The sequence below is a fragment of the Vicugna pacos genome, chromosome 1 (assembly GCF_048564905.1).
Source record: "Vicugna pacos chromosome 1, VicPac4, whole genome shotgun sequence".
NCBI classification, from domain to species: Eukaryota; Metazoa; Chordata; class Mammalia; order Artiodactyla; family Camelidae; genus Vicugna; species Vicugna pacos.
This window is the reverse complement of record NC_132987.1, coordinates 37,674,280-37,698,903: the sequence shown is the minus strand read 5'-3', so window position 1 is coordinate 37,698,903 and position 24,624 is coordinate 37,674,280. Positions and strand designations below refer to the sequence as shown.

Below are 24,624 nucleotides of genomic sequence, written 5' to 3'. Positions count from 1 at the left end.
TAACTTTTACAGTTGTGAGGATTAAAAATGCTAATAAAAAGGACAAGTTATCTTTGATGTCTGATTAATTTTAAACTCTTAAATGTTTTTCCAGTAGTTGTTGAAATGGAGATTCACAGTTATCCAATTGCAAAGAAGTTATAACTCCATTAGTTGCTTTAGTAGATTAGTGTGATCTCTTGTCCAGAAACACCAAAGTTCTCTGAGAATGTTGAATAAGACCGTCTGTTTTATTATTTACTTACTTTTTCAAATCAATGAGATTATCTCTGGCAAGATATGAAATTTCTTTATCTCTTTCAACAATATATTAAAAATTATACAACTAGATATGTTTTTGAAGTTTGCCAAGAATTCTGTAGTGTTTCCACTTCTGCAAGTTTCTGTTTTCAGAGAAATGGACAAGCATTTATCTTTTTCAAATCCAGCCAGCAAAAGTATTTCCCTCAGCACTGGAAGATGTTCAGTGATGATCAGGCCCTTCTTCCAGAATGGCAGAACTTACAATGGTGACTCTTAAGATCTTGGATTGAAAGATGTAACTTGTTATATCAATAAAAATACCTTCCAATTAATTTAAATGTCAGATATCCATTTGACATGAAATATTCTAGTACCAAATGTTTAATTTTCTAACCTGAGATTTCCTTTTACTCAAAAAAGATGAAATTTCTGTGCAAAAGTTGAGTCAGAAGTGCTCCAGCACAAACCCTGAAATGCGGCAGTCATCTCTCTAACCTACAGGTACCTGTTCTGCTTACATTGCTTAACAAAACGTCTTGAAACAGCATGGTTCAAAGTCTTAGCTAAGATGAAACAGACAATAATCTGTTCAGTATTTTTGAGAGTCTTTGACAACCAGCAAATTCCCATAAAGAAAACAATGAGTCCCAGTCATGTACAAAGATTCTTTCTGATCCAAGCAGCAAAATTCAGGTATTCCCAAGCAATAGCGATGCTCAACCTTTACAAAGAATATCAAGATTTACTTTGCCATTGAAATTTTTCCTGCCAAAGACATAGTTCACTATTTTGAAGACTCAGATGTCCTTTAACATTTGTATGAATAGCTGTTAACAGTAGGATTTCCCACCTCATGTGATGCAGTGGACCAAAAAGAGGCCAAAACCCAAATCCAGCTGCAATGTCAGACATCAGTGGCTTCAGCTAGTTGTATATGAAAGGCAGATCTAGTGGCTGCCAGGAACTACTTCAAAATTTTAAAAGAAATGGTTATCTGTTTTGAAGTGAACAATGTCATTGGTGGAATCACTGAAGCGATGACTCTATTCTAAGATAACAAAACATACATGAGATTCAAAATTTCTTTTCTCTAAGTCAATTAATGTTTTCTTATACTTTGAAATGTAGAAAGCAGTTTTACCCTTCTGTTCAAGGTTTTTATGTTGGTGACACAATCAAGATTATTTTTTAAGTTCTAACATTTGAAAAACAAATCATGTGTTTATGATGAACCATTGATGCAGCTTTGACATAGATAGTAGATGATTTTTGTCTGCTTATATTACCGAGAGTTTCACGACACAAGAAGAATGACTGGGCCTTATAGGTCTCATTATGTCCGTGCTGAAAATAAAATGAAAGTGTAACTATCGGATTTTCCATTTTTGACATTTGCCTTCTTGTATCAGGAACTGATAAAAGAAACAACAGATATGCATGTCAGTGAAGCACTACATTTTCTTTAATTTCTATCAATAAGAAACTCTTTGAGCATAGTGTATATCATATGCTACCTTAAAATAGTTTGACATAAAATAACTTTATAATCTGACATATACATATTTATATTTATGCAGAAAATTATGAAAGGAGAGAGAAAAATTATTTTGTGACTTTCATGTAGAAACAAAACTAATACAAATAGAAATTTTATCATTTGTACTGCAGAAAACTATCAAAATCATAAATTTTAAGGACATATTTTCTTAAGGAAATTGAGACATTTCTTTAAAATAGCTAAAATATAGCAGTAGGAAGTCTTACATGTTATAAAAATTACTTTTTTATCTTAATGAATAAGTTAGTATCAAAAGTACAGACATTGAAACAGGTAACATTTGATAATTCTCTTAGGCCATTTGAGATTCCTCAGAATAACAATGATTATACAGTTTTTAAAAAGTGCTTCCATCAAATACGTTGTTGTTGCTTTATCAGCTTTTATTTTTACACGTGGCATTTCTTCAATTGCTAATGTGCTTTTGGCAAATATGTATAAATGATTTTCTTTAATGGCATGAGTATTGGGATTTTAATATTCCAAAATTAGTTTGAGTATTTCCTTTACAGACTATTATTGCACTGTCACTTAGAAATCTCTTTTCTAGGATTTATAAATGTAGCTTATCTTGATGACTCCTTTACATATTATTGAAAAGGATGAATGTAGGAATGCTAGTAATTAAATCCATATCCTTTAGTTTTAGTTTGATGAAATATTTATTATATAAACCCATGGGTCTCTTTTCTTCCATCTCTAGTAGTACACTGTTGGGACCAACATATTCACAGAAGATACATTTAATGAGCGCATTTATTTGATACTTATTTTAATTACTTTGTTGTCATTTGTCATCCTTGGGTCCTGAATCCTTTAGGACTATTACACTTTCCAAAATGTTAATAATTTTGCAACTACTTAATTTTCAATTTAATATAAAAGATAAATATGTAGTATGTTTACATATGAGTCATTACTGGTACTCACTCAAATTACAATCATACCTCACTTGATTGTGCTTCACTTTACTGCACTTTGTAGATACTGCATTTTTTAAAGATTAAAGGCTTGTGGCAGCTGTGTTGAGCAAGTCTATAGGCATCATTTTTCTAGGAGTGTTTGTTCACTTCATGTCTCTGTGTTACATTTTGGTAGTTTTCACAGTAATTGAAGCCCTCCAGTAGCAAAAAGTTTAGAATTGCTGAAGACTCAGGTGACGGTTAGTATTTTTTAGCAATGAAGTATTTTTTAATTAAGGTATACGTATTTTTTTATGAAACATTATGAACTGATACTAGACCACAGTATAGTGTAAATACAACTTTTATATGCACTGAGAAACCAAAACAATTGTGGGACTAACTTTATTGTGATCATCACTTTACTGCAGTGGTCTGGAACTGAGCCTGTAATATCTCTGAGGTGTCCCTGTATAGACTTGGTGTAAATAAGGCAGCGTAATTACAATGGAGTGACTACATGGTTTGAAGTTATAGAGCTTGGGCCTAAATCCCTTACTAATTCTTGCAGCTCCAGGCAAATAGATATATATTTCAGAAAAATATATCAGGGAAATTAATGAACCATTATGTCAGGTAGACTTAAGTCCAAGTTCCATTTTTTTCCAACTCATGAGTAACGATGATTTGGGGAATTTTTATAAACTACTCAGAAGTTCACTTTCTCTGTCTCCAAATGGGGAATAATAATATACGTATTATACTGAAAATGAATGTAGATAAGCATAAATGAACTTTCAAACAGTGGAAACCCAAAGAACTCTCAAATGCTTCTTTCATCAGTCAACTCTGTGCTTTGAATCTCTGTAAAGTATGGATTATGAAACTTTGTAATTTAGAGGATTAAGTTAATTTCTGCAGAACATCTAGAATTGTAATATATTTTTATAGGAGCTGAATACTTTCTATTTTGTTTTAAAGGACGTTTTCACAGCAAAAACCAGATACCTAAACTGACTGAAATATAATTCCTGTATAAATAGGTGTTTACTGAGAACCTATCATGTGCCAGGCACCATATTAAGTACAGAGAAAATAGTAATAACCAAGTGAGACACTTCTGCTGTGTTTTGTGAATTGTTAAATGGGATGGACGCATTAAGGACAAGCAAAAAATGAAAAATAAATTATATTCAAGTTATGATGGGGTATGAAATGAAGCAAAAAGAGAGAGAGAGAACTGTGGGGATAAAAGATTGTGCTATATTATGGTTAGACAGGCTTCATAAAAATTCATAGTTAGAAATTGGGCTTGAAATGGAGAAGAGCTAATGATGCAAAGAATGGGGGAAAGAGCATTCCAAGTAAAAGGAACATCATATGAAGAAGCCATGAGTTGAGAAAGAGTTTTGAGTTTGATGTGTTTAAGAAACAGAGTATCAGTGTGCCTGTGGTTTAATTGCCTAAAAAGATAGAAGACACAAAACTGAAGGACTAGGAAGAACATTTATTTGGGGACTTGTATATTATAGAAAGATTGTTAGATTTTACTTTGAGGGCAGTGGGATGCTAGTGAAGGATTTAAAGTAAGTGAATTACATCATCCAGTTTATATTTGAAGGTTTCTTTGCCAGTAAGTATAGAATGGACTGAAGGAAGGCAAAAGAGGAAAATTAGAATGCTGTTTCACTAGTCCGACAAAAGATAATAGTGGCCTAGACTAAGATGTCAGTGAAGAGTAAATAAACAGGATTTGTTCATGGATTAGCAAAGAAGAGTAGGGGAAAGGGAGAAAGAATTCCTAGATTCCTACCATGGACCATCTGGATGGATGGTAATATTACTCCATTCATTCACTGAGGTGAGAAACACCTGAGTCTGGAGTAAAGGGTATATTTGAATTGGAGAACCTAACATATTAAATCTAATTCCAGAGATTTCAAATAAGCAGTTAAGTATTTTCTCTTGAACATAAAGTTTATAGTGACTACCATATATATAGATTATTCCTAATTTACTAGCTAGTGAATCCTTCAGATTTCTTATTATATTTAAAAAATGTGTATGAAAAAGGTGAGATCTCTTAAAAGAATGCCTGTAATATTTAGGGGTATAAATATTACTTATTTTAAATTTTGATATTAAGGAATATTACATAATATAATGGGATTCATGAAACTTCTGTTTTATACCCATATCTGCCTCTACATTTGCTTGTGACTTTAACCTTGTTTTATGTATATCATTTTTTAAATCCTTGAATTGAGAGTCTTGTACTAAATGAATTGCAGTTCCCCTCCCTTCCTGCTCTCACATCCTAAGAGTGCATGATTTTATCTATCCATCCATCCATCCACACATATATACACTTAAACAGTGTACTACAGGATTATACTATATATAATCACATAAACTATGTGATTAGTACATTGGTAGTGTAGTAAGTATCCATAGTGTAAAATTTTATATGAAGTGAAGATATCTGAGACCTTAACAAAGATGGCTAACACCAACAAAGTTTCTTACTATCAGTTAATGACAGTGAGGAAGTTTAGAGAAATAACTTGTTCAACATTATAGAGACAGGGTTATCTCTCTGACCAATTTAATTCTAAAAACGAATGCTATTAACAATTATACACTACAGATACTAAATTCACAGTAGTCAGATATAGCTAGGTCTGCAGTGATTTCTAATTTTCTATTATACTTGTGTGTGCGTGTATGTGTGTGTGTATAATATGGACTAAAAATACTTAATTTACTTGGCAAATATTGAATCCATTGTACACTCTCACTATGGGATATAATTACTGAAAATCAAAGTGCTGATAGAAGTCAATTCAGCTTTAAGTCTTGATTTCCTTATCTACAAAATTAAAAGAAAAATATATACACAAATGTACATAATTGGGATGGAATCTAAGGCATCTTATAAATACACATACATACATATATATGCATGTATACACATATACATTTTTTCCAAATATATTCAGATGTAATAGACTATATCGAATGTATCCATATAAGTGTAACACTTGAGTCACTGGTTATTGCAAGCTGTGTTTTTAATTTACATCTCCTGGATTAAAATAGTTTCTTCAAGGGAAAGAGAAGTGTTTGAACTCTCCCTAGGACCCAGTACATAAGCTTTCTTCACCATGAATTACCAAACAGGTTAGCAATTAATGTCTTTTAGGTTATTTTTTTCAGCATTATAAGAAAAACAATTAGCTAAGTATAAGCTATGTACGCCAGTAGAGATCTTTTAACTTGTGATAGCAAGGATACCTGTAAAATGAGGACAAGCACATTTTTCAATGATGGTATTCTGTGACCCAAAAGTCATTTAAATGTGCTGACAAAATCTATTTACACAATCACTAAAATACAGAAATTAGAATGTATATTTTTTACATGTATACATGTTACTTTTCATGAAATAAAATTTATCCTGGAAAATGTAGACCATATCTCCACCGTGTCTGTAGCATATTACTGACACTTTTGTCCACCAAAACTTTTGCTTCCTCTTTTCCCTCCCTCAGAGGTATTATAGTTATGTTTAATTTATTCATAGTTATGTTTAATTTTTTCATAGTTATGTTTAATTAATGTTCCTTAGACTTCTCCCAAATACATTTATTTAAAAATAATGCTTTTTGATTTTGTGATTAGGCTGTATTTCATTTTTAAATACATAACACAAAGTGTCTCATCATAGACCACAATTAATGTGGAAGTCACTTGTATTAAACTGATTAAGTAATGAGAGTGACAGAGAATAGCCAGTGAAGTGCCTAAATAAAAATCCCTACAATTCAATGGCATAAATAAGATTTAAGAGCTTATCTTTAGTGTTCTTTTAGACACATATTAAAGAATGATCATCTCCTTAAGAGATAAAAATAAGGTGGGTTATCATCCCTTATTAATTGCAACCATTGCTCTTTTCTATGAAGGTTCATCTATAGCTAACTCCATGCATTTGTCTCCTAATTTAGAGTTGTCAAAACACAGGAAAGATTTATTATATTCTGTTTGGTCAGAAAACAAAAAAGTAACTTTTATACATTTTCATAGATTTTATATTGTATTAGTACCACCAGGAAGGGAAGGGTAACCAGCATTAACTGAGCACCTACTCTGTATAAGACACTGCCAGAAACTTTCACAACCCTTTCGGTAACCCAGGAAGTGGGCTTTTAAGTGCAAATTTTAAAATAAGAAAATCCAGAATGAGAATGGGAAATTTTCCCAAAATCATACAGGTGATATCAGAACATGGTTTCCTAATTTCAAAGCCATTTTTTTCCCATGACATCTCATTAATTGTTCATGATTTTGTGGCCATTTGTTCAAACAATTATTGTAAATAATTAAGAAATTAATAATAAGTTATTCATGTGAATGTACAGCTTTTTAAAATTTACCTCCATCATAGCCTTTGTAACTCTCTTCTCTATCCCATGTCTACTAGTCTTTCAGTACCAAACTCTTGGCTTCCTAAAGTTAGAGTGTAAAATCCTGAGGACTCAAGGAAGGGCTACCCCATAGTGATGGTCATTTAAAAAAAAAAAAAGGATCATTTTTCAAAAGTAGGGAGTAAAGCTACTCACTGCCTTCCAGTACCCCACCATCTCCACTGCCAGCCTCCAGTGTAACCAGCTTTAACCATCTAGTGCTTTTCTCTTGTGAGTTAGTTTTTAGCTGTCTGTGCTTTGTGACTCCTAGATTCCTTTCCCCAGTGATGTGTCAGTCTTTCAATTCTGCTTTTTATTTACATCAGCCATTTCAGTTGTCACCACTGATGTAATTTCTTCCCACTGTACTTGACTTAAACTCAGTCATCATCATCATCTCTTTGCATCTACCCTAAACTCTTTTAACCCTCTTTCATTTCATTTTTTTACCTCAGGAAAAATACAACACTGGCTAAATCTGATTCTCTAGTCACAGTGCACTTGCACCAAGCACAAAATCACACTATCTGTTAAGAAAACAACATATAAAGCAACATAATAGGCTGGATTGGGCGCTCATTGCTTAAAGCCATCAAATAGTTTTCACTTAGATGCCAAAAGGGCTGGGTGAAATAAACAAGGATGAGGATGGTAGAAGATGAAGTCAGACGTACAGTGAGGGGCTCCTTTGTGAAAGCATGGTAGAGTACAAGAACTTCCCTCAACCACAGTGGCCTCCTTGCTGATTTTAAACTACACGAGCAGTTGTTCCATCTCAGAGCCTTTGAACAGATTGTTTCACTTCTTTGTGCTCTTTCCAAGGAGATGAGTCCGTCACCTCCTCAGTTCTTTCAAAGGACACCTCCTTAATGAAGGCTAGCCTCATTTAAAAATGCAAGTGAATTTCCTAAGCAATTACAGAAATAAGGAATGGGCTTTAAGAGCCCACATGGTTGTGTTCCATTCACATCTCTGCTATGCCACTTCAGAGTCACCTGACAGTTAACAAGTTAATTTTTAAAAACTGCATTGGGTGATATGTGTGTTTTGTAACTCTTTTATACTTCCATTTTTGATAGTTTGGGCACTGCAATATAGTACTTGTCTGTGAAAATGGTAGCAAAGTGTCAAGGTGCTAACAATGCTTAATTTTAGATGGAAAGAATACAGATGATTATTATTTTATTTTACATTTTTAATGTTATTTAAATTTCAGAAAATTTGCAAAACCTTATGTGACTATATAACTGATCAGATATATTTTGTAAGGTCCAAGTCCTGTGTTCTTGTCCTAATTCTGTGGCATTATATATGACTAATCGTAAGCAGTCATTTCAGCTTTCCTGGGAAACCTGTTCTCACCCACCCATAAAACGAGGTGGTTTTATTGGTGCTCTCTTGAGTTTCCTCTAGCTCTAAGCTCTGAGCTTAGGCTCTCACTAGAAATACTGCACCTGAATGAAAATGTAAATAAAGAATAATTTTAAAGTATGAGCATGCTTGCTAGTAATTGAGATTGACCTCTTCAGATAATTGCTCTACCTTACTGGGGATTTACTCAGTTAGCGTTTCTGACCACTTGTAAGGAATGATTGTCAAGTGATAGAGTTACAGTTTCAAGTGTTATGACTTTAACACCTGGTCAGGGGGTGGATGGCTGAGGAATAAAGAAAACAGTAATGCGTTTCTGTCATTCTTATTATTACAAAACAAAGCCAAAAGGGGAAAACAATTCTGTACTACTAAGATTATGCTTATAATGCGAAGGAGCTTTACCAGATACCTGCGAGGGGAGGTATAACATCTCGCCATCCCTTCTTATTGTTGTTTTTCCCAATCAGCAATTTTCCAAAGAGGCAAGAGATCTGAGACTGTAGTCCTGTATTCATTTTCGATTGCTAGGTAACAGATTATCCTAAATTTAGTGACTTAACATAGCACATATTATTCTGCTTTGTGGGTCAGGATTCAGGGCATGATTTAGCAGGGTCTTCTGTTCAGGGTCTCACAAGGCTGTAATCAAGATGTCAATGGGGTGCATTCTCTTCTGGAAGCGTGGTTAGTAAAGGATACCCTTCCAAGTTCATTCAGATTGTTGGCGGAATGCATTTTCTTGCAGCTGTGTGACTGAGGGCCCAGCTTCTTACTGGCTTTTGGGTGAAGACTGTCCTCAGGTCCTAGAGACTGTCTGCCATTTCTTGGCACATGGCTTTCTCCGCAGACAGGTCACATGGCTGTTTGCTTCTTCAAGGCCAACAGGAGAATCTCACACTCTAGTCTGCGAAGATGGAATCTTACACAGTGTGATATAATCGTGCTAATGATAGCCTATCCCCTTTGTCACTTACTGTTGGTTAAAAACGGGTTGTAGATTCCACATACACGCCAAGGGAGGGAATTCACAAGGATCTGACTCACTGGAGGGTCACCACAGTGTATGTTCGCTACAATCCCCCAAGATGCCACAGATCATAGTTTGGGTTTGGAGAAAAATATTAGAGAATTAAAGAGATAAAGAACTTAACAGAACATCTAATCTAAATGCTAGTATTTCAGAAATTGGAAAACAGGCAGAAGGGAATAAGCTATAGCCTGAGATCTCATGTATTGACTGGCAGAGCTGATTTTAAATTATAGTTGTCCTGACTCATCATCCATCCTGTAAATGAAAGCAGAGATTAAATTATATCATTGAATTAATGTATTTCCTATGATAACACATCACCAATTCTTCTGTATGAGTCATCCCTCAGTATCCAAAGGGATTGGTTCTAGGACGCACGCAAGTGCTCAAGTCCTTTGTATAAAATGGTGTGGTCTTTGCATATAGCCTAGCACATCATCCTGAGTACTTCAAATCATCCCTAGATTATTTCTAATACTTAATAAAATGCATATGCTACATAAATAGTTGTAAATACAATGTAAATTCTATGTAAACATTGCCAGTGTGCAGCAAATTCAAGTTTTGCTTTTCGAAACTTTGCAGTTTTTTCCCAACCATTTTTGAATTGCGATTGGTTGAATCCAAGGATGAGGCACCTGTGCCTGTAAAGGCCAACTGTATGTTGATGGAAAATCAGGTTTCTATATATAGCATTTTACTTTTAAACAAATTTTAGAGTGCAGAAAATCAATCAGCAGTCATTTGTACTGCTGAAGGATTTTATTCTTGCCTGAACCTGAGCAGTGAACATTTTCTCTCCATACTGTATCCTGCTATTATTAAAGACAGAGCTTCAGCACTAAAGTAACCATAGTTTAATTCTTCCTCATTTGACTTTTAGATAAGCAAATGTTCACTATTTAAATTAATGCTATTATAAGAAAATAAACTTATTCTATGGTAAATACATTGCTAAAGGATTTGGAGTTTTGGTTTATGTATTTAAAATTTGATTTTTATGCCTTTTGAAACAGAAGTCACTTATAATTTTTAGTAAGCAATGAGGATGGCAACTTTAACATTATTACCAGTTAAAAATATTATAGTTCAATTTGTCCAGTGTTCTTGTTTTCTCTCAAAAGCCTTTTGTCTTTGTATCAACTGTTGTACAGCAATTGAGACCAGGCCACACTGGTTATTTGTCTGCATGAAACAGCTTTATTCCACAGAATAGCAGAAGGACCACCTTTAATAACAGAAAAGTAGCACATGATGAAATGAAGAAGCAATGCACAACCTTTAACACAGTCAAGTTTAGGTTTCTGTATATTAATGAGTCATATGATTTGCTGAAATGTAGGATATTTATAACCTACACTATATTGTCTCTGGCAAAAAAGAGGGTCTTATTTAGTTCACTGGTGATCTGGAGAAGTTCTAAGTTCACCTAACAATTTTGTCAAATAGTGAAAGTGCAAAAAAATTTAACTTTTTTTCCTAAATGTCCTAGGAAAATAAAATGTCTGTTGAGATTCTCCATTCAAGGAATAAAGAAGTAATATCTTGTTATTTTTAATTTCTAAAGACAGGCATTCTGTTACGTACCAGTAGTGTTTTCAGAGTTAAGCAAGTTTTCCTTTCTTTTTTTTTTTTTTATAGTTTCTACTACAGTATGATGGGGAAAAAAGAAAAACATGGGTAAACATTTCTAAATGTGGTAAATGTTCAATATGTCTACACATTTTGTTACCTTTGTTAAAAAAAAAGTACCTGTGAAAATCAGTGGTGAGTTGTGTTTAATCTGCTCTGGTTACTGTCTTTACTAGATGTTATTCAGTGATTTAAACTGTCACGTTCCCTGCCTTCAATCATATTTTGGAAGGACTATTAAAATCCATGCAGCCGATTCAAACAATTCTTACAATAAAATAAGGGGAAACAGCTTGAAAAATGTTAGAGAGATGTCAAAAGTAACAGCTATACACTCTGATTTAGGATTTAATGGTAAATTTAGCATGAGTAGAGAGTTTTTATGATTCATATCCCTGGGATTGATTTGAATATTTGAACACTTTTTTCTCCTTCATTGCAAATTACTTGTTCCTGAAAACCCTCACAAAAACAATTAGCTAGTGTGATTGGGAAGCATATGTTAACTGGCAGATGTTGAGACTTTAATGCATTGGTTAATGTAAATAAATAAGGAAAATTATAATTTCATTATAATTCTAAATATTAAAACATCAAATTGAGTCCTGTGGCTCATTAATTGTGTTATCAGTTAAATTTTCATGTCAAGAACTGTGAATAAAAGCAGACTGTTAAAAGTGGGCTAAAATTTTAAAAAGTTTTAATGTAACATTTCCTATCATTAGAATAGAAATAATAATTAGACAAAATTATCCAAGTCTCAAATATTCAGTTATTCATGAAATTTGAACTGTATATTTGCATCGTAAAAATTGGTTTTCAACATAATACTGTAAAATATAGATGTCCAAGGAAGGGAACTAAAGCATAATAAAGATAGAAAACAAGGCTACTCATTGCCTTCCAATACCCCACCATCTCCATTGCCAGCCGCCGATTTAACCAGCTTAAACCACCTCGTGCTTTTCTTTTGTAAGTTTGTCTTTAGCTGTCTGTGTTCACACACACAACCTAGAATTTATCAATTAACCAGTGGATAACTGCCATGGAATATTATTTCCTCATTCATGAAGATACTCTTCTATCTCTATAAAAAGTGTTGTTTTAAGGTAATAAAAATATATACAATAAAGATAGGAATTAAATAAAGCTAAATTTGATTTAAATAATGCTAATGTAATACTAGATTTTTTTTCAAGGTAGTGAACAATGCCTTAGTGTTTATCTGTTTAAGACATAGATTGCCCTATCAAATTTGATTAGTGAGGAAATTCTTGTGTCATTTTCCTCTGATTTGTTCTTAGGATCCTGGGGGAAAAAAAACTGAGGAGTGAACATATACATAGATAATAGATATAATTATGTATTTTTTTAAAGATAGGGATTTAAATATTTCTAAGAAATTAAACTGAAAAGAATTGGTACTTCAGATTAAGTCACAATTTAAAAATATTTTTCACTAAACATAAGTTGTTTGCATTTTATAAAAAATTATTTTTTAAATGGTTACTAATTTCAGAGTTCAACTGACTTCAATCAGAAGCATTTCACAATTTATGCTATAATACTACAAGAAAAACAAAGTCATTTCTGAAGCCTATTTTAAAGACTGCTATAAATGAGAATAGTTCTAAAAGTCATGAAAACAGCTTGAACTCTAGTTTTTTCTTCAAAAGGCAAGATTTAGGAAAAGCAGTAGCCAGTATTCTTAATTTCATTTACAAGTGAACTTAAAGAATGAAAATATAAATAATGAATGTTTTGCTGCCTCAGAAGAGCAAGATGTAGATAGGGCTGTTGAAGTTTGTTTCAGAAAATGTTGGGATTTACTTCTCTGTGGCAGGACCAGAAGGCACAATTGTGGTGAATGGAGAAAAATACCTAAAAGAGGGGAAACAGCTGATAGCAGTAAGGAAAAGGAAAGGATTAAAAGAACCCGGGTCATATTCAGAGCTAGAAAGACATCCTACTTACTGACCAAGTAATAAAAAAGGACCACATCACAAATGTTTCGTAAACAGTTCTTTATTGAGAGAAGGAGCTGAGTAGATCCCGAGGTGAGATAGATGATTTCCCGGAAAGGCTTATTTTGAATGGCTGTTATCTAGCAGTTGTAACAGGAAAGAACCTTTGTGTTCTCTTACAAGTTAATCACTGAAGGAATGTGGCCAGTAAGCTTTAATTATACGTAATATCCCACCTCTGGGAACCTCACCTCCCAGGTAATGAGCATTAAGCTAAAATACCTTTGTTTAGATCACAGAAAACCCCTTGACCAGTCACACCTGTGAATGATGACGAAATTAACACATTCCCTCAGGAGTATGGCCAGAACCAGGACTTTGTGCCCTCCCCTTTTAGCGTACAAGGAGCCTGAATTCTAACTCCTGGAAGGTGGTTTTTTAGGACCTTTGTATGCCATCTTCTCAGTCTGCTAACTTTCTGAGTAAGGTCACTATTTCTTTCCCCAACACCTAATCTCTCAATTGAATGGCCTGCCATGAGGCGAGCAGTACCAGCTTGGACTTGGTAACAGTACTGCTGGCAGTTTCTTCTTCTGAAACAGCATAGCAAAGACCATTTCTAATTTTCAGAATAGCCTGAAGATTGTCAGACACTCATTTCAAAAACAATCTAGCTAGTACTGGAACTGGGATAAAATCTTATACAAGAAGCAAGAGGAAGGAAGTTGAAGAAATGAAGACAACGTCTTGGTGTATGTAAGTTGAATGACGTATCAGAATGAATGTTTTCATGTTATATAGTACGTCTCCTCCAGTTCTTGATTGTGACCATGTATTCACTTGAGCATTATTATGCTGAAGGTACCTGGGGGGTGTATAATGACCAGTACAGAATACTTTTTATCTGATTGTTCTAGTAAATCTCCAGCATAATTTTCAAGTAAATAATATTTTTAAACACTGTTCAAGGATGAGGTGAATTAAAAAACAATTTGTTAAAACTTTAAAAATTGATAAGGGTCATTAATAAAAAAAAAGTAAGTCCTATTTAAAATATTATCATCTTTTATAGGAAATTATTTGTTAAAGTATGCAAATACCAATTGGGAACCTGTGATACTGAGAATTGACTTTTAAACCAAATATAACAGGACATAAATCATAACATTAGTGTTACTATCAAAAAAAAATATTGAGCTAGGCTAGACTAGAGAATGTCAGAGAGGGACTGATGATCCATACTCATTTAAATTGTGAAAAGGATGCACAAATAGTCTTCACTTCTGTTTGTTCTTAAACCAACAAACCACTTGTGCAAAGGCTATTCAGGCATAACCAGGAACACCAAAGTAGAACTGAAGAATGGTTAAGTGTAAGCAACTCTAGTTTTCCTTTCACAGCCCCTTCACAATTTATCCGGTGAATGATATCTATTTCTCTTGACTGCAAATGACTGCAAATAAACACATCAGGAGGCTTCGTAATTACAGCGGGTAAATTTTGATAATCAAAAGTCCTACAGTCACATTAATAAAACAGACTCAAATTCAGCTGATCCTCATACAGCAGCAGCGTTCATTCACCATTCTTCTTATGCAGAAGTCGAGCACTTGTCCACTAATTTCAGAGGATACAGACCAAAGTTTCTAAGTGGTCTCACTGAAGCCCATTTCTCTTGATTTTAATGAAGGAATCCCAGCACTCCCTTTTTGAGCAAGGTAGTGTTTAGTATGTAGCTTTCTCCAAACAAGTTTTCTCAAAAAAAAAAAAAAAAATTCCTGCCTGAATCTCTAACAGCCTGAGATTTTTATAGCAGTAAAGGGAGGATTTCAAGACATATTTTTGAATCTCCTTTTTGAAAGGTCTGCAGATTAGATCATCAGACACCTCACTTTGTACCTCGGTACTTCTACAAACCTTTCCAATTATTGCATACTAGTGAGTTGGTGCAGCTGCCTTATTTCCTCCTCAATCTCTTTGCATCCTCACCTGCTTTCACCTGCTCTATATTCAGCAGCCCAGAAGCCCTGTTGAGCAAGCTGTTAAAGAAAGGCCAAGAAAGAAGCTGGTCACATCACCTCCCCACCTAAGGACAGCCCCCCATTATCAGGCCTGAGGAACAAAAGAGGTAATAAATGTGAACTTAAAATTGGAAGCTGTGTCTGTTATATAGGACCTGACAAACTAATCATACGGTAGAAACTAGATTTTGTGACTAAAATGATTATACAATTATTTTATAAATGTCACAAACAAGATTTTTCCATTTTCTTTGTCTTTGAAAAAGCCATTATTATAAGCAAAGAAATAGACATACTAGCCTGAAAGAAAATCTTTACGCTTTAGAAACACCTTATTATTTCTTACTAAAACAGACTTATTTTATAATGATTCCACATTTTTATTCTTAGCATTTATTCTGCCTTTTAGTTGTATATGTAATGTGTCTTCATTTTAGGGGAAAAAAGTACATGCAAAGTAAAATGATGAGTAACATAAAATAATAAAATTCCATGTAATCCTAGCATCTAATTACCACTTAATATTTGATGAGATACCTCTTACTGAGTCCACTGAGGCATGTGCAGGGAAATTAATGTATCTAAAAAGGCAATATATTGCCTCCCTGCCTTATAACTATCCTCTTAATTTGCACTAAGATTTTACTTTTATGCAGATATCAAATTATGTTACTCATATGTGATGCATTTAATATACGGTTACCTAATACATATATTTAAATAATTTAATCTTTTGAATCATTTCTTGTTTTCTAGTGTCTTAGTGGCATATATTTTGATTTAGTTCATTTCTTACATAATTAAAAGCATATTTTCTATCTTTTACCTCTGGATTGGAACAAAGCAGATGGAGTTATTCAAATACCATTTATTTGTGTGAATACATTTATGAACATAAGATTGAAGGTGTGAAGGTGTAATTTTTCATTTATAAATTACATAAATTATGGTTTGTTCATCTTTGACTGTTCTGTAGCTGCTGCTTTTTTTTTTTTTTTTTCCTGGCAAGTATCCCTAATGGGTTTCAAGAGGAACTGTATATACCTCTTTGATGGAATGGTTATAATATTGTATTGAATATGCATATGTATAAAATTAGCTTTTTTTCTCAGTAGGTTGTAGTACCATCTTTAAAGTCTCATCACCTATCATTCTATTAAATATACAGTAGTTTTTAGGAGAATGTTTGTTAACTGAATTAATCAGGGTTTAACCATAAGAGATATATTTTCAAAACTTTTAAGGTTTTATTTTAAATTTATAATATAGATTTCTGTTAGTTTTATTTGGAATTTTTGATTAAATTTTTTCCTTTCTCCATGAACAGATTACATATGAAAGGAATATGAGCTATGTTGTTAATGAAGCTTTCTTGAAAGTGATGTTTTAAAGCGAGTGATTTTTTTTTCATTATTTAAAAGAAGTAAAACTTTCCTTGTAATGTATCTTTACTAAAGAAAAGAGCTTATTTGGTTACTTAGTTATATTTTACTGGCTGCTTTCAGGATGCATGTGTGGAGCTATATGGTACATGTATCCATCTAAACTTTCAAAGGAAAAAAAAAGTCCGGTCTAAAACAAAGACTTCACAAGTTGTAGAAAGAGGAATGTTCAACTCGCTGGTGTTATTGTAAGGCAATATTGAAAAAGGCAAATGGACAACAGGATTTTTTCCTTAAGAAGAGTATTTAAATTTAACTTATACACAACTTTTGCCAAGATCACAATGAATAAACAAGAGAGATAACAACAACATTTGTAACCCAGAAGGCTGAATTTTCATATCTCTGAAACCACTTGATAATTTGTACTTAGTATAATAAATAAAATACATTCATTAAAGACTGATAGTGATAAGCTTTTAATATATCACTATCAAGTTTTACCCATTAATTTCAGAGCAATTCTAGTTTGAATTAATTTGAATCATATTTCATTTCATCTTACTAAGAGAGTCATTGCCTTTGGTGGGTTAAATTACTACTTTAACCTAGATTCTAGAATATGGAGATTATCTGGAAATATTTAAAAAGTAAGTATTTCTCTATCTTAACTGGGGTGCTTACTCTATATTTTGAATATGACCAGCTTATGTAGCTTTCTCAAAATGAACTCCTTCTGGGATTACTGAATTATTTCTCATTTTATAAAAATGATATTGATTAGATAATAATTATATAGGACATGCATTAAGAGAAGCCAGACATAAACTATTTGACAAGAAATAACCTCTTGATATTTAATATTTATTAAAAATGTTCTTAGTTAATATTAATCATATTTCAAAAAGCATACATATGTTTGTAGATTTTATCCAAAGTACTAGGAATTGTCACTGTACTATATCATGAATTACACAAAACATAATTTAAAGGTGTAAAAAGTTTCTAATATATAATGCTAGTTAGCAAATTAATTTTTTCCCTTTTGCTTGATAATAATCTTCAGTTTAGAGGTTCACCAGAAAACTGTTCCCTCACACTTTTTTGTATATCCCTACAACATACTTTTAGTGATCCTATTATCTGCACATCAGCTTGTTTAATAAATTATTTTATGTGTTGTTGATGGTCAATCCATTTCATTGTAATGGCCTCCCATTGCTACCTCATTAAAATATAGCATTACAGATCCATTATATTCCAGTGGCCAGCCATTGATTTCCTTCTTGTTTTAAAACCACTCAGCCTTAACAGGAAGCCTAATCAAGATGGATGATCTTATCCTCTACAAAATGGAATGGAATATTCCTAATTTTATTTTTGTAAATTGAGAACACTCTAAACTTTTAATAGACATAAAATAAAAAGTGTTTTCCTCTTTGTAAAACTACATACCTCTTGGTATGAACACAGTTGTCCATAATGATGGTTCCCATTAGTCCCTTGTGAAACTGATATGCCTATGCCGATGAAAAGAAACTGCAGTTTCCACTGCTGTGTGTAGGATGGATCCTAATTTCTGTTTTCAGAATTTATTTCATGATTTATGTAATCAAAACCAATATTTTCTTTTCTTAATTCAGAAGCTACTCTCCTGCTAAACATTATATATATATATATATGTATATGTGTATATATATATATATATATATATATATATATGTATGTGAGTATATTTATACACACACACAGAACTGCATTACTCTAAAAAGTAATTTCTTAATTCATTCACGAGCGCTACCGGGAATTTAAAACTAATTTATAAAAGATCAATTGTGAGTTTTTTGTTCTAATTTTGGAAACTAATTATTGCCAGTGGCTCTTCATACAGTCTTTACTATTCCTTCATAAATTTTGATCTACAGCATAAGAAGATGAAAATATATATTTTTTAATTTGTTTAAAAGAAATAGATGACCATATAGTCTTAAATACACAGTGGGTTTTACCTAATTTATTATTATAAATTCAGGTTATGAACAATCAAATATGTATTAAAATGTGTGAAACTATCAAAAGATAGCAATAATAAAATTCTCAGTACTAATAGGGAGATTTTCTCCTTATTCTTTCTCCTTTGACTGTTATAAGCTAATCCTAATTGTATCTTCAAATTATTATTCAAATTATTTTTTCAAATAATCCTGAATCTTATTTGCTGGGGCTGGAGCAAGTCTATGCAATGCAGGCCATCTTGGGCCTTTACAGACTTTTTAATACCTGCTCAGTTTTTCTGTGACTTCTTACCAATCTGTGATCATGAAAAATTAGTAAAGCCTGTCCAATTCTGACACTGATTCTGATACCAAAACCAATGTTTGTGGTTTTCCCACACTACTAAGAGATTAACTCAATTCTGACACTGTCTACCTGGAGCATCACAACCCAGAGAGTAAGGGCTCAGTCCTACAAGACTGAGACTACAAGAGGTGTGTTTCTTAATGAAGAGTACATGTGTTAAATTGTGAAAGTAAAGACTGGGCAGACCATATAATTTGACAATGTTCAAAGTTTATGCATGTACCACAACAGAAATAACATCACAGAATAGAACCTGGGAGTCAGTGGTCCCTGGATTTCTTTGTCAGTGCTCTGAAGTTATCGTTGATCTATTGGAGAGAGACTCCAAATGGTTCCTGTGCCTTCAGTCTTTTAAAGACTGTTCTCCTCATGTCCACATTTCATATGGCAGTCATAAATTTAGTCATGTTATCCTCCTGCTTAACATGTTTGCTTGTTTTTCATCTGTTCGTGGACAAAGCCAGAGCCTTCTCTAATTCCCCCCCAATTCCCATTTGTTTATCTTCTGCTCCAGCTATGCCAAACTAATTTTGAATTCCACAAACACATCTTGGCTGCCGTTCCTTTCCTGCCCACCTTCCCCACTTCCCTGCCAGTGTCTCCTGCACTTGCCACATCCTCTCCCTGCGCTGGAATACTTGACTTAGAACTTGCTTCTGATTTCAGTTTCTTCTTCAGCCCAAAGTGTGCCTCAAAGACTGACCTCTCCAGGCTGAGTTAAGATTCCTCCCCATCTACCCTTCAGTCCCGTACCAACTCTTGTTGGTGTTGATAGTTTGTATGTTTGTTTATTTAATTTCTTTTCCCCATTAGACCACTTTTTATTTTGTGGTTTTAATTTTTTTAATGACTACATTATAAATTTCACCATAGATACTTAACACAGTCTTAAAATCGGACAATATTTTAGCCTGTCATTGACAATAAAAGGGTTTTAAATAGCTTAGATCTGATTTTTTTCTCTCTCAATTTAAATATTAGTGTAGCAGAGAGATATCAGTCCCATGTATATATGTGAAATTAATGCATGATAAATGTGGCAGTGAAACAGATTATATACTATTGAAAAAAGTAGTTCACCATATGGAATAAAATAAAGCTGGATGATTGAGGAAAAACAAAACAAACAAACAAAAAAAAACCCCCAAAAAACAAAACCCAGCAGCCCCTGATATCCAGGAGCGCTAGGTTTTGGTGTTGCAACCAGAGGGCCTTTTCCTCCAAGCTTGATGTTGATACTCTGTTGAAAATAATTTTAAGAAAACACCAATGTCATACAAGGCCGTTCTGTGACTATGATGGCTTAAGACAAAAAGAAGATCATGCCATAACCAGGTCTGAACACAGACAACTAGATGGACATTATTGAAACCACAAAAGTTACCAACCCTCTTCCTTTCCTGGTTAAAATGAGTGGCTACTATGTTTTGTTTTGTTTTCCAACTATGATTTTTAGCTTAACTTCATTTTTCATAACTTATATATAAGATTTGGTATGATACCCAATCACAGTATTACCTTACTGACAGCACATAATCCAGAGCAAGGACCCAATATATTTGCACCTTCTCCAGAAGCATCTAACATGTGCTCAAATTTTACAAGTTCTTTCTAACACCCTTCTACTGGGATGCCCCACTATTTTTCATAGTTAGCTGTGTCACTCATTTCAGCTACCTAATACCTTGTAAAAAAAAAAAAAAGAAATAGGAAATCACTTCTGGTATACTGGTTTTTATTTCTAGCATTTTCTTCTGTTTCTTTCTTAGAATGTCCATGGTTCCACATATATTACTCATCTGTTTTGTATCTTGTCTACTTTTCCCCACTAGTCTTTAACATATTTACCATAGTTATTTTAAATTCCCTTTTTGATAATATCAGCATTGTGTCATGTCTGAGTCTGGTTCTGATCTTGCTTTGCTTCTTCAGACTATGTCTTTAACTACCTTTGTCATTCCTTGCAATTTTTTGTTGAAAGCCCTACATGACATATCAGGTAATAGGAACTGAGGTAAATAGGAGTTTTGTGTTGTTGACCTGAAATAGGCAGGTATTTCTCCAGCAAAGGTGAGTTTGTTTGGGAACAGCAGAGAATTACAACTTGGGGTCCAGAACCATGACAAGCTACATGTATGTCCCCAGAAGGGACAGATAATTCTTTCACTTAGGGGAAAAGGAAGTTGGGAGGGCTACAGCAAAGAGAGTCTACGGCTTTTCATTCACTGAGCTCTTTGCAAGAAAGAAGTCTTTCTGTTGGGTTCTGCTCTTTTAATGGGACATGAGAGGAGACTCTGCTGGTCTCCCAACTCTATTTAATTGAAGTTTGTTTATAATTTTTTTATATATTTTCCCCTTTTGATCAAGATCTTTCTATGAAAGTATCACTGATCAAGAGTCAAGTTTTCTAGTTTCAGAGATTTTTTGTCCCTCAGTGTCGGGAAGGAACTTTCCTGAGTGCAGTGTCTCACACTGGAGGGAAGATAGACAGGTTGGGGATCTGCTGAGTCACCTTCAGGTAATAAGAGGGGTAGGAGGGAGACTTCTTAGGAACCTTTTGTCTGAACTCCACATGTTACCAAGATCAAAGACACTGGAGATATCTGAAGCATTATGCCATGATCAGAGGTTTGGCAACAAACTTCCAACAGTCCTGGGCTGAATATCTGGGGAGATCTGTCCTATCAGATGTTGACTGCTTCAGTTCTTAGAAATCTTTACTTGTGTGTCACCAGATGATGTGCATGTCTAGTCAGAATTTTGTGCTTTCTTTGTGTGTCATGTGAATCCAAGGGTGTATCTGTTGGAATTTGGCAGTAAGAAGGTTGGTCAGCAGTACCTGATGGGGGCCTCTCCCGTGAAAAGAGAATTCTTCTTTAGGAGACTTTTCTAATAGACAAAATCTCTATGTTGCAGGGTACAGTGCCTAAGACCTTTGTCTCCCGAGAATGCACTATGAAAAGATTGCTCTACCAAAGCATGGTTATTTTTAAAAGAAGCAATTCGGCCTTTGCACATTGGAGTACCTCTCCTTTTATCAATTGCAGGTCTAAAGAAGCAGAAGCCATTGCATTGGGTGTCCTGTGACTGTCTCAAAGGTTGAGAATTTATAAGTTCCAAAAGTAATGGATCTGAGAGTTAGACACTAAATGGCAATGCTTTTGACCAAGGCATTTGGAGAGAGACTACAGATTTTTCCAATTGAGTCTTAATAATACCATTAATGCATTTGACTAAACCAGAAATTGATGGTGGTAAGCACAGCGAAAGTGTCGTAAACCTGATCAAACAGCACATACTTATCAAGTACCTGACCGGTAAAACAGATTCTTTGATCACAATATGAAGTCTGAGAGGAGCTCCCCAGGTAGAGATCTTTTTAAAAAGGAAGTTAGCTACAAAAGAGGTCATAACCTGCCTTCACGGATGACTTTAAGACTAGTGCGAAAACATAACAGACCGTAACTAAAACATATGTACATCCTTGAGACAGAGGAAATTGTTGAAATCTATTTGCCAGGCCTCCAACGGTCCATCAGGCAGTTTGAAATGTTTAGGAGTGATATGAACAGGCTTCCCTGGGTTGTACTTCATACAAGTGGGAAAAGTGAGCTGGGTACTTGTTGCAGCCTTGTTAGTGCTTCCCCACCAGTAGTAATTCATCAGTGCTATTATTTTGTCAGTAAACCAAAGGTTTAATGCATGCACCGTAGTGAAGAGGCAGAATTTTAGACTCTCTGATAGGATTGGGTTGTTATGTGGTCCAAAGCAGAGCTTTCTCTTTTTAACAAAGCAAGAATTATTAAATTTCCAATCCTGTTTTTCTTTATCTGAGGCTAATTGTTGGGCTTTTGTAGCTGGTTTTTCTAAGTTATCATTTGGGGATGTATCCCTCAGACCGTGATAAAGGTGTGGCTGCTGTTAATCTCTTGAAAGGCAGCAGTCTTTTCAGAGAGATCAGCAAGGTGATTGCCCTTAGTTTCCAGACAGTCAAATTTTGAATGCCCTGGGAATTTAATAGTAGCCAAAGCAACAGGTGAAAGTATTGAATTCAGTAATTCCTGAGCATAGGGGCTGTTATAAATTTTATTTCCACTGGAAGTAAGGAAGGCATGTTGTTTCTACAAAATTCTAAAATCATGAGCTATTCCAAAAATATATCTACTATCAATATAAATAATGATAGTTTTGTCCTTGTCTTAAGTACAAGCCTGTGTGAAAATATATAATTCAGCCTGTTGGGCTATAGGTATGGATACAGCCTCATTAACATCGAGAAAAGTAGCAAAAACAAACCCAGCAGGATATTTGCCATTGTCACCTTTTAAATAAGAACACCATCAGTGAACCATGAGAAATCAGTCTTACCCAAAGGAATTCCCAGTAGATCAGTATGAGGAGTCAAGAGATGGTCTGTCAGTGTTAAGCAGTCATGGGGGACTTTGTCAGTGACAGGAGGGAGAAAGTAACTGGGTTAGGATTATTACAGCATGGAAGAATTATGTGAGGTCCAGTTACCAAAAGGACTTCTCAGGAGGTGAGGAAGCTGATTGAGAAATATTGAATATGATGAGAATTCAGGAGAGCATCTACTGCATGAGGTATAAAAGTAGTTAAAGGGGATTCCGTAACAATTTTCCCAGCGGCCTCAACCAAAATGGCAGTGTCTATAATGGCTCTCAGGCAAGGTGGTAACCCCATGCCACAGGGCCCAGCTGCTGGCTGTACACATTCTACGGGTTGATGGGTGGTCCCTGTGTTTTTTGTGTAAGTACCAAAGGCATTCACTTCTCATATGGAAAGAGGGGTCCCCAAGGGGAGGTGGGTTCATCAAATCCTCCTTTACGGCCTTGAATGCTGTTTCCAATTCTTCCCATAAAATTGGGTAGGGGTTTATATTGTCTAGTATAACATACAGAGGTTTGGCCATAAAAGAGAAATTTGTAATGCAATTTTGGAATGAACAGCTAACCTAAGAAAGCCATGCAGTTGACACTTTGGGGTATTGGGAAACTTAGGAAACCACGAAGTTTATCTGGATCTAGGTGTAGCAACTGTACTTGTTGTGACAGCACATGCTCTAAGTATATAACCTGGGTTTGGACAAACTGCAGTTTTTCTTTGGCTGACTTGTGTTCCTTTAAGGCTAAAAGCTTTAGCAAGTGGATGCTGACTTCCTGAAAGGAAGATTGAGAAGGAAAGCAAAGAGTAAATCATCCACATATTGCAGCAAAGAGAACCTCTGGGGAACTTTATATTATCAAGATCAGACTTCAGGATTTGTGAAATAAGGACTCTCAGTAAAACACTGAGGCATTGCCATCCAAGTGAATTGTTTTTCTTCCCAAATGAAGGCAAAAAGGTATTGGCTAGCTTCATCTGAAATACTAAAGATGCATTGCATGTCAATTACAGTAAAGAATTTGCTTCTAGTGGAAATGGATGTTAGTAATATTTGAGGTTTAGGAACAATAAGGTGTTGACAGGTAACAATGTTATTTTAGAATAGATAAACAAGTTTACACTGTATAGCACAGGGAAATACAGTCAAGGTCTTATAGTAGCTCACAGTAAAAAAGAGTATGAAAGCAAATATATGTATTTTCATGTATGACTAAAAACTGTACTGTACACCAGAATTGACACAACATTGTAAACTGACTATAACTCAATAAAAAATAAAATAAGATA

At 34.2% G+C, this 24,624-nt stretch overlaps 1 long non-coding RNA gene across 4 annotated transcripts in view; it reads left to right on the top strand.

The window, feature by feature from the left end:
• The window catches only part of LOC140696186 (uncharacterized), a 114,631-nt gene that overhangs the window by 44,963 nt on the left and 45,044 nt on the right, over positions 1 to 24,624 (top strand). For all 4 annotated transcript variants that reach the window (XR_012072323.1, XR_012072322.1, XR_012072321.1 and 1 more), the window contains exon 3: positions 15,184 to 15,297. This is a non-coding gene — a long non-coding RNA (uncharacterized lncRNA). The remainder of the gene's footprint in view (positions 1 to 15,183; positions 15,298 to 24,624) is intronic.